The sequence below is a fragment of the Castor canadensis genome, chromosome 15, assembly GCF_047511655.1.
Source record: "Castor canadensis chromosome 15, mCasCan1.hap1v2, whole genome shotgun sequence".
NCBI lineage: Eukaryota > Metazoa > Chordata > Mammalia > Rodentia > Castoridae > Castor > Castor canadensis.
Window position 1 is genome coordinate 60,420,872 of NC_133400.1, and position 14,476 is coordinate 60,435,347.

Consider the following 14,476-nt stretch of genomic DNA (forward strand, 5'->3'; position numbering starts at 1 on the left):
GCTAGAAAATAAACAAAGCGCCTTACCTCAATTTTGAGTCACATCAGTTCTGTATCTTTCAAAGTATTCACAAATGGTCCTCTTTGAATAGAACATCAGAACTTTGAGATGAAGAGTATGATAAAGAAAACTGGAAAGGCCAAAAGGAAAGGGTAGGGGATTGATATCTTATCCTATACCTGAGGTCTACATACAGCCTGGTCTGAAGAGGCAGTATGATTCACAGTGATGGGCACATTCAGGGCCATCGCATAGATTCAAGTTCTGGTTCTTCCACTTACTATCTGCAAGGCCCTCCCAGGCTCCTCAGTATCTTGGCCTTGACTTCCTCTGAGGTAGTATGAGGTCTCTAAGAATTAGAGATAATGCCTAAAAATAACTGCCATGCAAGTTCTTAATAAAAGGTGGTTACTACTATTATTTTATAAATATTCCAAACAGTGATTTGGTAACTACTGTAGCAATCTCTTGCTGCCTTAGGACTCTGAAGTTCATGTAGCTCAATCCCCAATTATAGAAGTGCTGGCATGCAATATGCCAAGGGATAAATACCTCAGTTTCCTCAGATGCCTTTCCCTAAGGAGAGGCCCAAGTACCATTCATGGCCAATAAGCCACATAGACTATTTCTAACCTAAGTAAGAAAACTATTTACATGACTATATTGGAATGGAGGCTACAAAATTAAAACTTAAGAAAGTGAAGGAAAATGTCCTGTGCCCTCAAATTCAGCATAGACTGTGTTGTCACAGCCCACAGATGACCCTGAGTGGCTCCCAGGGGAGAGGATGAAGAAGTTTTTCTCTATATGGTGCTATCAGAGATGACTGCGCTAAATCAACAGTCAGAGAAATATTGATGTGTAAATTAGAGAGAAGCCATTTAGCTGTGAGGTTCATGTTTGGTTTAGGATGCTTTTGACTTTGAAATGAGAAAGCTGACACTATATGGGGTACTCCCTGTAAGCGTGGGAAACCACAGGCTTTGGAGAGCCTGGGATCTGCAAATATTTGGGTTTGTTTTTTACCACACACTGATAAGTTCTAGTTTTAATTCCTTCCCATACTTCACTACATTTTTATTACTGCCTTTGCTTTCGGTGCCCGTTAAACACAACACACACACGCACGTACAACATCAACAGCAGCCAAAACTATTGCTTATACAGTTAATAGAAACCAAATGTCCCAGTAGCTTGCAATGCTACATCTCACATGTTTTTCTTTTTCCCACTGATTTAAGAATCTCCCTTCTTGAGCTAATTTTCTTCTCTGTTCCCTCCACCCCAAGCCCCAAACGTCTATAGCTGAAAGGTTTTTTTATCAACCACACTTTAAAACTACCGTCTCCTTGAGGGTGAACTTCCCTGCCTTGTTTCATTATTTGCCTGGCATTCTTCACAGATGGGGACCTTGACCTTCTGAAATTCCTGTTGAAGATTAAATGCTGAACTCAGCAGTCCATACGAGAGTTACAGACATTTTCAGTACACACAGCAAGACCTCTGAAGGGGTCAGATTATTAACTCATGGGAAAATGTGGATTGGATGGTCAAATGCAGGATGGAACCCACATTCCCATTGGCTTTTGGTGCTGGGATTCACTGAGTCCTAAGAAGGAAGTAGCTCTGTTCTTGGCTAGCAGGAGATCTCGTTTAGACTCTTTATTTTTTTTGCACAACCTGTGAATGCTATTGATCCCCTCTTCATGAAAGTTTCAGAGCTTCAGTATGCTAAGAAGTCCATCTTCTTGCATGCATCTATGTGTCTTTTTTTGGTAGTTTTGCATGGTGGTTGAGACAGAACTGCTGTCTTTTCTCTTTTGCCTTTTCACAAACCAGTTTTAGGCTTATGCAGTAGTTTAAAATATTTCATGTCTTGGCTGGATATGGTGGCTCAGGCCTGTAATCCTAGCTACTTAGGAGACAGAGATTCAGAGGATTGCAGTTTGATGTCAGCCCCTGCAAAAGGTTTGGGAGACCTCCATCTTGACCAATAGAAAGGTGGGCATGGTGGTGTACTCCTGTCATCTCAGCTACATGGAGAAGGACAAATAGGAGGGTCACAGCCCAGGTTGGCCCAGGCATAAAGCAAGATCCTATCTTAAAAATAATCAATGCAAAAAGGGCTTGAGTTATGGCTCAAGTAGTAGAGCACCTGCCTAGCAAGTGCAAGGTCCTGTGCTCAACCTCTAGTATCACCAAAAGAAAAAAAACATATTACATGGATGATCAGTAAGACAGAGATTGGAGGTCAGCTAGGTGTGTGACTACCACAGGTATATACATCCCATAGAGGTAGTAGGTTTTTTGAAGTTACCCAGTCAGCAGATGGAGAAGTTAGTGGACAAATGCATAATTTTCATTTGGCATGAAAACTGGCTTAGAGATGTATTGTTTTGTAATTAAACAGAGATTTTAAAGCTTATAAACATTCTAAAAATATGTGTGAATTTTGTTGAAGATGCTTTGAGCAATTGTCTCTTGATCAATTCATGTTTCTTCATTAGTCCCTTCATTCTATTTTCTGGAGTTTGGTGATTTTTGCTACTTACTTTCTGAAAAAACAAAAACAAAAATGTGGGGGGAATAGGGCCTTAGAGAGAAGGACAGAGAAAATATAACTCTGTGTTCTTCTTACCTTGGAGTCTATTAACATTCTCCTGGAATAGGAGGCTAAAATTCTGGGTAAAATGTGTTCTAGGACATGTACTCAGGTAGTATAGTGCAATGTTTAAGAGTTGGGGTTTACTATCAGAAAGATCTAGACTTAACTACTTAAATGAATTAACAAAGCTTTTATTTTTTAAAAATTTTTAAAAATTATTCATATGTGCATACAATGCTTGGGTCATTTCTTCCTCCTGCCCCCACCCCCTCCCTTACCACCCACTCCGCCCCCTCCCTCTCCTCCCCACCCCCTCGATACCCGGCAGAAACTATTTTGCCCTTATCTCTAATTTTGTTGTAGAGAGAGTATAAGCAATAATAGGAAGGAACAAGGGTTTTTGCTGGTTGAGATAAGGATAGCTATACAGGGAGTTGACTCACATTAATTTCCTGTGCATGTGTGTTACCTTCTAGGTTAATTTTTTTTGTTCAAACTTTTTCTCTAGTTCCTGGTCCCCTTCTCCTATTGGCCTCAGATGCTTTTAAGGTATCTGCTTTAGTTTCTCTGCGTTGAGGGCAACAAATGCTAGCTAATTTTTAGGTGTCTTACCTATTCTTATATCTCTCTTGTGTGCACTCACTTTTATCTTGTGATCAAAGTTCAATCCCCTTAACAAAGCTTTTATGACCTTGGGAAAGTTCACTAAGTTCTCAAGCTTCCAGGTTCTCATTTACAGAATAGGAATACTGTTAGCTTGACAGCAGTGTTAAGAGTACTTTATTGGCAAATGCACGAAAAGTCCCCATCCATGCTTACCGCATGTAGGAATATTTATTAAGCAGTATCATTATGTCATTATTATGTTCTTGAATCTGCCACTTGTGGAAAATTTTGTTTAGCTGTTGAACCATTAGGCGACGGTGCTAAACACTTTACGTTACATGTGGCAGTATAATTTTGAGAATTTGGTGTTGAGCTTTTTCTCTCTTTTGATTACACAGGTAGCAGGCTACTGCTTGGATGCCCAAATTTGTGAGCAGAATGCATGCGGCTATCCCATTAAAGATAGCAAAATTTGATGGACTGGATGCAAGCAATTTCCTACCGAATGGACAGATTTGTTAACAGCTGTCCAGGGGGCTGCGTGTCCTGCACTCCTTATTTTCTGAAAGCTGTAAGTTTGGGGATCTGAGTTATTTTCTTAGAGTGCATTTGGCAGCATTTATAGGAAAGTCACAAAAGAGAAAATCTCAAAGATTTCTGCATTTTTGTGCTAAATACTTCAGTCCTTTTAGCCCCTGCACGTGCATTTTAAATATCCAGGATGATACAGTGCTCACCTGATTTCATTTTTATCTATAATGTGACCAATGCAGTCCAATCACTTGTTGCTCTTGTATTCAGGTTTTGTCTGGGCCCAAGAGCTCAGCTTTTTTTGAGCCTCACACAGGAAGTCGCTATAAACCATACAAGGCTGCATGCCTACCTGACTCTGGTCTCTGTCTGATTAGGATAGGGAGAGAGTGCCCAAACTCTCAAATTGTAACTTCAAAAGAGCTTTCTAAAACTATTGAGGGGTAATAAGAGACTTCAACTTCTCTTCCCAGGAACTCTACATTTTGCTTAACTCTTGTTTTGGCTTCAGGCCAATAATGGTAACACCAACTTACAACACTTTGCAGTTAAGGGAAGGCTGTGTGTTCCTTACTGCACGTGTCCCCATCGTGACTCTGGAAGGTTCTGGGATGATTCAAAACAAATGCAAAAACTCATTGAGTACTTGCAATGTGCTAGAGTGTGTGTGGGACACTTCAATGCTAATAACAATCCAATCAGCAGCAGCACGGAGAGCTTCACTCAGGGGCTCCACTGCAGAGCTGGGCTTGAGCTGGGGTCTGCCTGGCCCAGCAGGCTGTGTACTTCCTTGGCAGAGGAGGCAAGCTCCAGGGAGTGGGAATCCCGGCTAAAGTCACAAAGTCTTTAAAATAGCCAGGATTCTGAGTCCTAGATTTCTCATTCCCTGACTGGTACTCTTCCTGTTACATTGCGTTAAAAGCACTCTATATTTTGGATTAGTAAAATTTCAGGGGCTTATAAACTACCCATTCAGCCTCGCCTACAGCTGGGAGTCAATAGATTAGTAAGTACCCCTCGATCAGCTCACCTGTGCAGCAGGACATATCAGAAGGAAGGGAGCTTCATCTGCACCCCCAGCAGCATTACTTCACAATGGTTCTCACCCCAGGCTGCCAAGAGGGTGACTCTAAAAATACCCATGTCCACTGTAGACTGAGTCAATAAGGGCCTTTGAGGGTGGGACCTAGGCCGAGTGTTTGTTAAGAGCAGTCTAGGAAGTCCTTATAGGACCAGGGATGAGCTCTGGAGGCTGAGAGAAGGGAATTTTCAAGGAGGCAGTGGGGGCATCCTGCCGTCTTATTGGCTTGCACCTTCTCTAGCTTCCAGAGAGACATATGTCCTTAGAAATGGCTTTATGCAGCTCTTAGCATGAGGCCACATGCAAGGAATCATGGGGGGAGGAGAATGCTATGTCAAAGCAGAAATCGTAAATTTAGAACTAACTGATGGCTTCCAAAGGGTGACAAGGGGATTGTGGGATGGCTGAAACTTAATTACACATATATCAAATGAGTATTATTTTTCTAAAGAGGGGGTACATTACTTTTGGGGGGTGCTTAATGGCTTCTGTAATCCAAAGAAAGTTGTGAAAGTTGACAAAAGCTACCTTATTGATTACTCCAAGAGCAATCAAATAACAGTGCAGAATAACAGAGTTGGAAGAAGCCAGAGGTTCATGACCTTGAAGGCAAGTGACAATGGCCTTAGGGCTATTGGAAATACTGCTACCAGGGCCACATGCCCAAAGGTGGTTAGGACTTTATAGTCTGTAAGTCAGGCTGTGAAATCAGCATTTCTAACAATCTCCCCATGTTTGTCATGAGCAGCTGGGCTAAGAACCAATTGTTCTGGTGCAACCCACTTAGTTTTTAGGTGAGACTGAGGCCACAAAGATTCGTTCGCATCAGTTTGCTCTGCCCCCTCCATTATGACAACTATTTACTATCAGTCCAGTTCTTTAATTCAGTTCCCAATTTCCCCCATCCACCTCTGTCTTTTATTTCTCAGAAAGACACTGCCTTCCATTCTTCCATTCTCTCATTCTTAGTCCTTCTTCCTTTCCCTTCTTTCCTTTAATTGCTTTTTGTTAACTCCCTCCCTCCCCTTCCTTCTTTCCTTTCTTTCTTTCTTCCTTTCCTTCCTTCCCTGCCTCCCTGCCCTCCCTTACTTTCCTTCTTTCCCTTTCTTCCCTCTCCCCTCCCTTTCTTCTTTTCTTTCCTCCTTCCCTTACTTACTGCTCAGAAAGATCTCCAGGTAGCTTATTTTCTACCTTGATTGGATTACTTCCAATGTCTGGATGAGGGTGTGGCATTAGCACAAATTTAAGTAGATGTTAAAAACCAGAATAATCATAATGATGATTGAAGTCATCATTTTTTCAAAAAAATCAAATTTAATGCAAAAATTCCATAATGAACAAAATATCAAATTTCAAAATAAAGCAAAGGTTACTCATAGTGTGGTGCAGACACACATGAAAACCCCAGGCATCAGAAACAAATCAGTGATATAGATCATGACTTTAAAGTTTTGACATTGTGTTCATTATGGAACTTTTGCCTTGGTTTAACTGCATTAAATATTTCAAAGAACTAGTGCAGTGAAATAACATTGATCTTAAAAATGTTTGGTTTCCTTGACATTTTGTACCTGAGGACAGTACTTACTGGACTGACTCGGATTACCCCTCAGGACTGAACCCTCTCAGTGGGACCTGTGGGAAGAACAAGAAGCTGCTGACCATGCTGGGCACAGGTTAAATGAGAGATCGACAGACAATGCTATGGATGGGGAGAGGGCTTTGTTTTTATGTATACAGCTGTCCCTTTGTATATGGGGGTGGGGGTGGGGGGTGATTGCTTCCAAGATTCCTGGGAGTACCAAAATCCCTGGATGCTCACGTCCCTACATGAAATGGCATAGCACTTGCACATAACTTACTCACACCCTTCCAAATGCTTTAGATCACCTCTTGATTACTTTATAATGCCCAAAACAATGTAAATGATACATATTTGTTGTTAGACTACATTGTTTAGGAAATAATGACCTCCCAAGGTCTATACATGTTCAGGGTGGATGCAGTTTTTTTCTCAAATATTTTCCAACTGGGTGGTTGAATCTGACGATACAGAACCTGTGGCTACAAGAACTGAGGATTTAAGTTTTGTTACAAAAGTTGATACTTGCTTTCTTACCAGCAAGTCTCAAATATATAAATCTTTACCAGCTTCTTAAAAAAAAGATACAATTTTGAGTTATTAGCAGTCAAGATGATTCAAAACCAAAACCAAAAAGACAAGCGTGTTGTTTGGCTTGACAGAAAAGAGAAAAGAGGGAGACAGGCCCAAGCAAGGACTGGAATTGCTCTTGTCTGAGTTATTTGCATGGAAAATCTAAATCTTCCCATCCTCCCAGACCTTCTAGGAAACCTTGTAAATGTCTTATCTGGACATTACTTATTTTTTTATTTTTGTGTCATACAAGTGAAGAATGTGTTTTCTGTCAGTGATAACAACAGCAAGGAAATGAGATAATTGAAAAAGGAACTTATTCAACATACACAGGCCTCACAGTGGAGAAGAATGTGAGAATACAGCTCTTCAAGAGTACACAGCAGTCTCTCTAAAAGTGCTCTAATTTGGATCTGAAATGTCACCTTGTAGGTGAAGGGACTTCTTCCCACCAATACTCCTACGATGCACTGTGCCGTCGTGGGCCCGAAGTAATGGGGCCAATCAGTCATGGACTGAAAGCTCTAAAAATGAGCACCAAAGTACAGTCATTAATGTTCTATAACTTTGGAAGAACACCTGAGATAGCATGTAAGGAGGAATGGCTTATTTTGGCTCATGGTTTCAGAGTTTTAGTCCGCGGTCAGTTGGGTCCATTGCTTCTGGGACTGTGGTAGGCAGTATATCGTGGCCAGATCACATGTTTGCCTCATGGTAGCCAGGAACCACCAAGAGATGGACAGGGAGAGTCTAGTATCCCAATATCCCTACCAAGGGCATACTCCCAGTGACCTAAATTCCCCTAGTTCCTGAAAATTCCACCACCTCCACAGATGGGTGACCAAACTTGCAACACATTGGCTTTTGGGGGATGCTCTAGATCCAAACTGTAGCCCCACTTTGCTTTTTATAAGTTGACTATCTCAGACATTTTGTTACAGTATTGGAAAAGCTGACTCACTCAGATGATCTTGGGTCTTCCCATGTCTGTAAAGGAAAAGGTTGAATCCAGCTTCATAGGATCTAAAAGGGCTGGTGGCTACAACTCATGCTTGGTGACTCCTTGGCATGATTGTCAGCATGACCAACAGCACATGTATTTTCTTGGTTTGTAACTGTGCAGATTCTACAACCTTAGTATTTCTTCTCAATGCCTGTGTCTTCCTCACTATTGAGAAAAAAAGATACAAACAAAAAACCCCACCTGGATATAAGGCAAATAGGTGGACAGCAATCGAGTCCTTTCAATGTCTTCTGGGACAAAGGTGCTTTCTTCACTTCTCTGTTTACTATTGTTTAAAATCCCTAAACTTAGAGAAGTTTTTATTTACTACAGCTACAAATAATTTCTGTCAGAAAAAGTAACTCCTAAGTGTATAGTTTAATTTTCCCATAAGACATTAATTAGCTTGAATATAACCCAGCAGTCTTACCCTGACATTCCTAGTGTCAGTTGCTTATAAATACACGTAGCTGCTCAAATCTCTCTGAACTGGTCTTAATACTTCACCGATTCCCTCATTAATAAGTGGACTAGATACAATTTTTGACACATTCATTTTATATTTTCATGAAGAGTCATGAATTTTCTTTTTGAAAATTGCACTTGAACCCTTTCTCTGCCTGTGGACCTCACAGTGTAGATGCTTTCTGCTGTCCCTGTCTGCAGAGAAAACCCAGTGCAAAGGAGTATGCCTGCCATTGACCATACTCACCTCTCACATACCATAGTGCCCATGCATACTGACTCAAATATTTGTAGAATGTTGTATGTTTCCTAGTCTCTTTGTCCCTCTCTGACATTCTGCCTTGATGCCTAGGTCAACTTCCTTAAATCCGTGGGACTGGCCCTCAGGCGGAGCCATCAAAGGGCATGACTTCCTGAGTACTCAGGACACAGCCTGAACCATAGATGAGTGTACTTGTTCTCCTCTCAGTGACAAGTCCCAAGGAAAGTCTACCCCTTTAAGTCTCTTGCTTAGGTTTCCTAGCCTTGCCTGTACCTTAGAATTAATTTAGGAATTAAAGGAAAAAAAAGGCAGATTTGGGCCTCAACTTCAGGGGGCTTGATTTAATCAGTGAGCCAGGTGGGACATCAACATTTTTTTGAAAGTGTCCCCGTGATTGTCATGTGCAGCTAGCATTGAGAACCACCGTTCTATTTAGCACTGTCCCTAAATGGCCCAAGGGACACAGGCTGTCCCATTGGCTCTGCACCCCTCCTCAAATGTGGGTAATTTGATCCGTGTTCAAAGTGTTTCCAGGGAATGGGGGAGTGGAGGAGGTGTTTTTCTATGGAGTACCCCTGTTAGTCTTCATGGTGGGCCCCCAGGAGTTCCAAAGTCCATGGGGGGAAAAATCCCAGTTCCTCAAAGATTATCATCTTATCAGCAATCTCTCTACGGTTGCCCAGACCCATCTATTAAAAGAGGTTTTTTTTTCCTTTCTTCTTCTTTTCTCTCTTTTAAGTTCTAAGTCCCTGGCAACCACTAAAATGTGTCAGAGGCAGAAACTACCTTTGATAGGCTGTCAACATTTGAAAACAGCAATTTTTAACAATTTTCTCAAATCTCCCTTTTTTCAAGTATTTTTTTGGCGTCCACTGGCAGGTCTTGGGGCTGCTGATATGCACGTTGGCTTCCCCAGGCTTCCACTCCAGCCACCCCTCCCCTCCTTTTCCTCCTTGTCCTTCCTCCCACCTCCCCCTACAAATTAATGTGGTGCCATTGACGGGTGGCAGGGTGCTCTGAGACTGTGCCTCTCCCCTGCCTCTCTGCCATCCCAGCCTGGCAACTTCAAAGCTGTCATCATCCGGTTTCTGTCTACCCCGAGCCCACGTGGCCTGGCTCCACTACTTAGGTCAAAAGTGCAGCTGCAGAGCCTGGGACGTAAGCCTGGCCTGGCAGTGACCAGTGCACAGGCATCACCTCATCTCCCTCCTCCTTCCCATTTTCTCTGTCCTTCTCCACCTCCTCCTTCCCAAAGTAGCCCTTCCTCTGAAAAGATAAGGCTCTTTCTCTCTGGGTTTCCAGTCTCCTGTCCCTGCCTCTCCTTTTCCTTTTACTCCAGACTGAGGCAGGCCTTTGTGAAGGGGGGCATGGGATTTTGCACAAATATTTAATCATTTCCAATCTGCCCTTTTGCACTGCCTGTCAGTTCCTGGGGTTGAAACCGCTCTGTTTGCTTTAGCCAGTAACAGGATACTGTTTGGAAAAGCGATGCAGAAGTCAGATTACTTATGAATCTGGGCTTTATTTTTGCATGAATGCTTTTCAAGGTAACTATAGATTTCTTTTTTTCTTCCTCACTAAGAATTATGTTGCCAGTGGGGGTGTGGTAGGGAGCGGGCAGGGAAACCTAGCCACAGCTTTAACTTTTTGCCCTGGAGCTGGGAAGTCATAGCAACAGTGGCGTATTAAAATAAACTCGGCCACAGTTTCATGTGGGGTTTCTTTCAGCCAAGATCTGCCCCACTTTTCTTTAGAACATATTATTATGCAACATACGGTTCGTGCTATTAAAGTGTCTGCAGTGCCTGTAAGAAATCACCTGTTAGAGCATACTACAGAAAGAAAAAGGGAGGAGAGTAATAATCAGTAATTGTTATTAAAACTATTGGTGATATTGTTGCTAATCCTTACCTTAACTGTGTATGGCATATTTTATTCCCATTTTACAAAAAGAGAAACAGAGATCTGCAATATCTTTCTCTGTGCTCTTCAGCTAGGCATGGACAGGCTCTGGTACATTCTCAAGGGGCCTTTTGTCAACTCCTGATCTGTTTGTACAACTTGTGGCTTTGCTGCACAACCAGGGACAGGGGATAGCCCGTCATGGTAACCGTGTGCTTTGGAATCGTCAGTACAGTGCCAGCTTTTTCTCTCCATACCAACCAGTGACAGATAATGGATCCTAATTGTGCGGAAAATGTTACCAATATCATACTTTCAGCCTCAATTCAAGTTGTCCCCAGAGTATCCAGAAATTCACTGGACCATGGCCCCATTAAAATGCACACTGAAGACTTTTGATGAATTTGAGAGGAGATTAAGCAGCTAGAAAGCAAAGACCTTTGGCAAAACTTGCCTGAGAATTCAAGATCTGAAAAAGGAAAGATGTAACAATAGGGAAGAGAAGAAATAAATTATGGGACAGCATGGCAACTGTAATGCTCTTTTTATGTACGTACCATATTTTGGAAAATATTCACGAGGTAGAAATCTTGCAGTACATTAAGTGAAAGGAACATAATACAGAATGAAATACTTTATTACTCCTATTTTATACAAAGCAGAAAAAGTGTAAGGAAGACATAAAATATTACTAATACTTATTAAGTGGTAAGAAGAATTCATTTTTATAATTTTGAAATATATATTTTTGTATGATACTGGAGGTTGAACTCAGTCTCACACTTGCAAAGCAGGTGCTTTACCACTTGAGCCACTCTGTCAGCCATTTTTGTATTGATTATTTTTAGATAGGGTCTCATTTCATGCCTGAGCCAGCATGGACCTTGGTTCTCCTACTTATGCTTCTCCTATTTATGTCATTCCCTGAGGATGACAGGCACATGACACTGTGCCCAGCTACTGGTTGAGATGGGGTCTTGTTAACTTTTTACCTGGATTGGACTTCAACCCAGATGCTGCTGATCTCCACTTCCCTAATAATTAGGATTATAGACTTGAGCCACCATGTTGGCTGAAAAATATCTTCCACAATAAATATGGATTATTTTCACAATCAGAGCCTATTGAATAAGGTGTATAAAACAACAGAAAGAAAATCACCACTGCTCAGTGGACAGTGTCTTTTTAGGGTTACATATCAGTGAGGCAGCCTTGGTGGTAAAACCTGCCCAGGTTGTAGCTTTGTGTAAGGAAACACACAGTCTTTCTTCTCTCTTCTACTTTCCAATGACACTGTTAGCTTTGTGTTGCTGTGACAAAATTCCCAAGATAAACAACTTACAAGTACAAAAAATTTATTTCGGCTCCCAGTTTCAGAGGTTTCTGTCCATGGTCACTTGGCCCCATCACAACGGGCCTGTGATGAGGCAAGACAGCATGATGGAGAGTACAGCTGTTCACCTCATGCCAACTAGGAATCAGAGAGAGAGAGAGAGAGAGAGAGAGAGAGAGAGAGAGAAAGGAAGGAAGGAAGAGGCTTGGGTCTAAATATCCCCCTCCAAAGGCTCCCAATGACCTACTTCCTCCAACATGGCCCCACCTTCTGAAATCTCTAGCATCCCCCAATAGCACTTCTGGCTGGAGGCCAAGCCTTGGATCCATGAGGCTTTGGGGGACATTCCAGATGCCAACTCTAACAGCTCCTGACCTCCTCTTAGCTGTTCTTCTGGGTGGCTGGAGGATAAGCTTAAGCAGGAAGCTTGGTGAGTCTATGAATTAGAACAGTCTCTGGGTGTCCCTCTTTTGCATTCCTCTGGGCTTTGGAGGAAAGGAATGAGGGAAGATCACCTTTTCCAGATCACAGTGCTGGGTAGCTGTCCACCCATCTGCTATGTTTTAAATATGGGTGTCCCCCAAAGGTCCGTGTATTAAGGGTTTGTTCCTTGTGGTCCTTTAGGAAGTCCTAAGGTCATTGAGAGCATGCCTTGAAGGGGATTGAGCACTCATTGTCTCTCTTTGGTGCTCCTGGGCTTATGAGATGCAAGCATTTTTTCTCTGCCATATTCTCCTGCCATGATGTGCTGCCCTTACCACCTGATCTTAGACTAGAATCTTAGACCAGAATGTGAGACAAAAGAAATCTTTTCTCTTTATAATTGCCTCAGGTGCTTTGTTATGGTAACACAAAGCTGACTAATACACTACCTCTAAAGGAGCCCCAATGTGGTCTAGATGTTTCTGTACACACAGATCTTCCCCTACTGGCATCCTAAGTATTTCCTTTGCAAGACTGCTGCATGAATTTCTGACCCATGACATCATTGCAAATGACTGCTACAGCTTGATGCTCCATGCAGTGCCCGCCCTGGAGGACGGTGATGTCCAGTTGTGGTGCTTCCTCAAGCAGCGGGTACTCTTCAATACAGAGGTACCTCAGAGCGCCTGGATTCCCACAAGATGATGCAAGGAGTGTGGACCTGCAGTGGGTCTGTGTTGGAAGGCTTCTTATATTTTAAAGATTTTCATATTTTAAGTAGAATATAATTTTTTTTAGTTGGAAAAAGTAACATATTTTGTTGTGAATTTCAATTTTAGAAATTTAGAGCATTTTTCGGACACACAGGAAATCTTTCTAGGCTTCCTTCCTAATAAAGTCTGTGTTTTTAATTCACCTTGATGAGATTAAGTTGGTTGCACAGCTTTTTCGGGGGTGGCTATGGTGTGGACCATGTTCGAGGCACTGAGGGAAGAAGATGTGTTGAACACAGGCGAGTGATTCTAGCACTCCTTGTCCCCAAAGGAACTCGGCCATGTTCATCCACTGAGTTCTGAAGATCCCTGCAGGGGGTCTGTCACACCGTGAGCCTTGGGGAGATAGTCACCATTTCTGCATCTGAGGGATGTGTATAAAATGAATAACATGTTCCCCAACTCCCCAATGTCATTGTGAGGAGCATTTTGAAATTAAAAATGTTTGAATGCAAGATCTTATTTACACTACTTCAATCATTCTACGTATGTCCAATGATACCAAAAAAAAGTTGGGCAGATGGCATAACTCAAGTGGTAAGAGTGGTTGCCTAGCATGCCCTATGTTCAAGTCCCACAACTGAAAAACAAATATGCAAGTAAAATACAAGATCCAGGCTCACGGAGCTTACGGACTGAGTGAGAACACAGATCCTTGATGATCTAATCCATGGTACACAGAAGCCATGAGTTCAGAGGAAGAACCTTTGAGAGGTCAGAGGAACAGGGAGCTTCATGTTGGCTGGGTTGGACTTGAACAGGCCACAGAAAAATGCCATGATTTTCAAAAACTCGGGATCAAGGATATCTAAGGGGAAAGAGCATGTTGGGCTCGGGAGGCATCAGGAAAATGGCAGACCAGACTAGAAAATGTTAAAAAATAATAGAAAGCTGGATGTCAGTGGCTCATGTTTGTAATCCTAGCAACTAGGGAGGCTGGGATAGTGAGGACTGTGGTTCTGGGTCAGCCCTGGGGCTAGGGAGTGGGGAGAGTTCACAAGATCCCATCTTAATAGGAAAAAGCTGGGTGTGGTGGTGTGTGCCTGTCATCCCAGAAACAGTGGGAAGTGTAAAATAGGGAGACTGTGGTCCAGGCTGGCCTGGGCAAGAATGAAGACCCTATCCCAAAACAAACTGGAGCAAAAAGATCTGGAGGTACAGGTCAAGTGATACAGTGCCAGCCCTGAAAGCATGAAACCCTGAGTTCAAACTCCAGTACCACCAAAAAACATAAAACAAAAACAGGGAACAAGCTAGGATTCAAAGGGACAGAGAGGCAGGGGGCTGGAGATCTCAAGAATCAGGCAGTTGTGTTCCCAAAGAAAGAATGTGCCCAT

General features: G+C 42.4%; 1 pseudogene; it reads left to right on the forward strand.

Annotated features, from left to right (window-relative positions):
- Positions 1-13,071, forward strand: part of LOC109695915 (uncharacterized) — a 143,124-nt pseudogene extending 130,053 nt beyond the window's left edge.
- Positions 13,072-14,476: the final 1,405 nt, after the last annotated feature.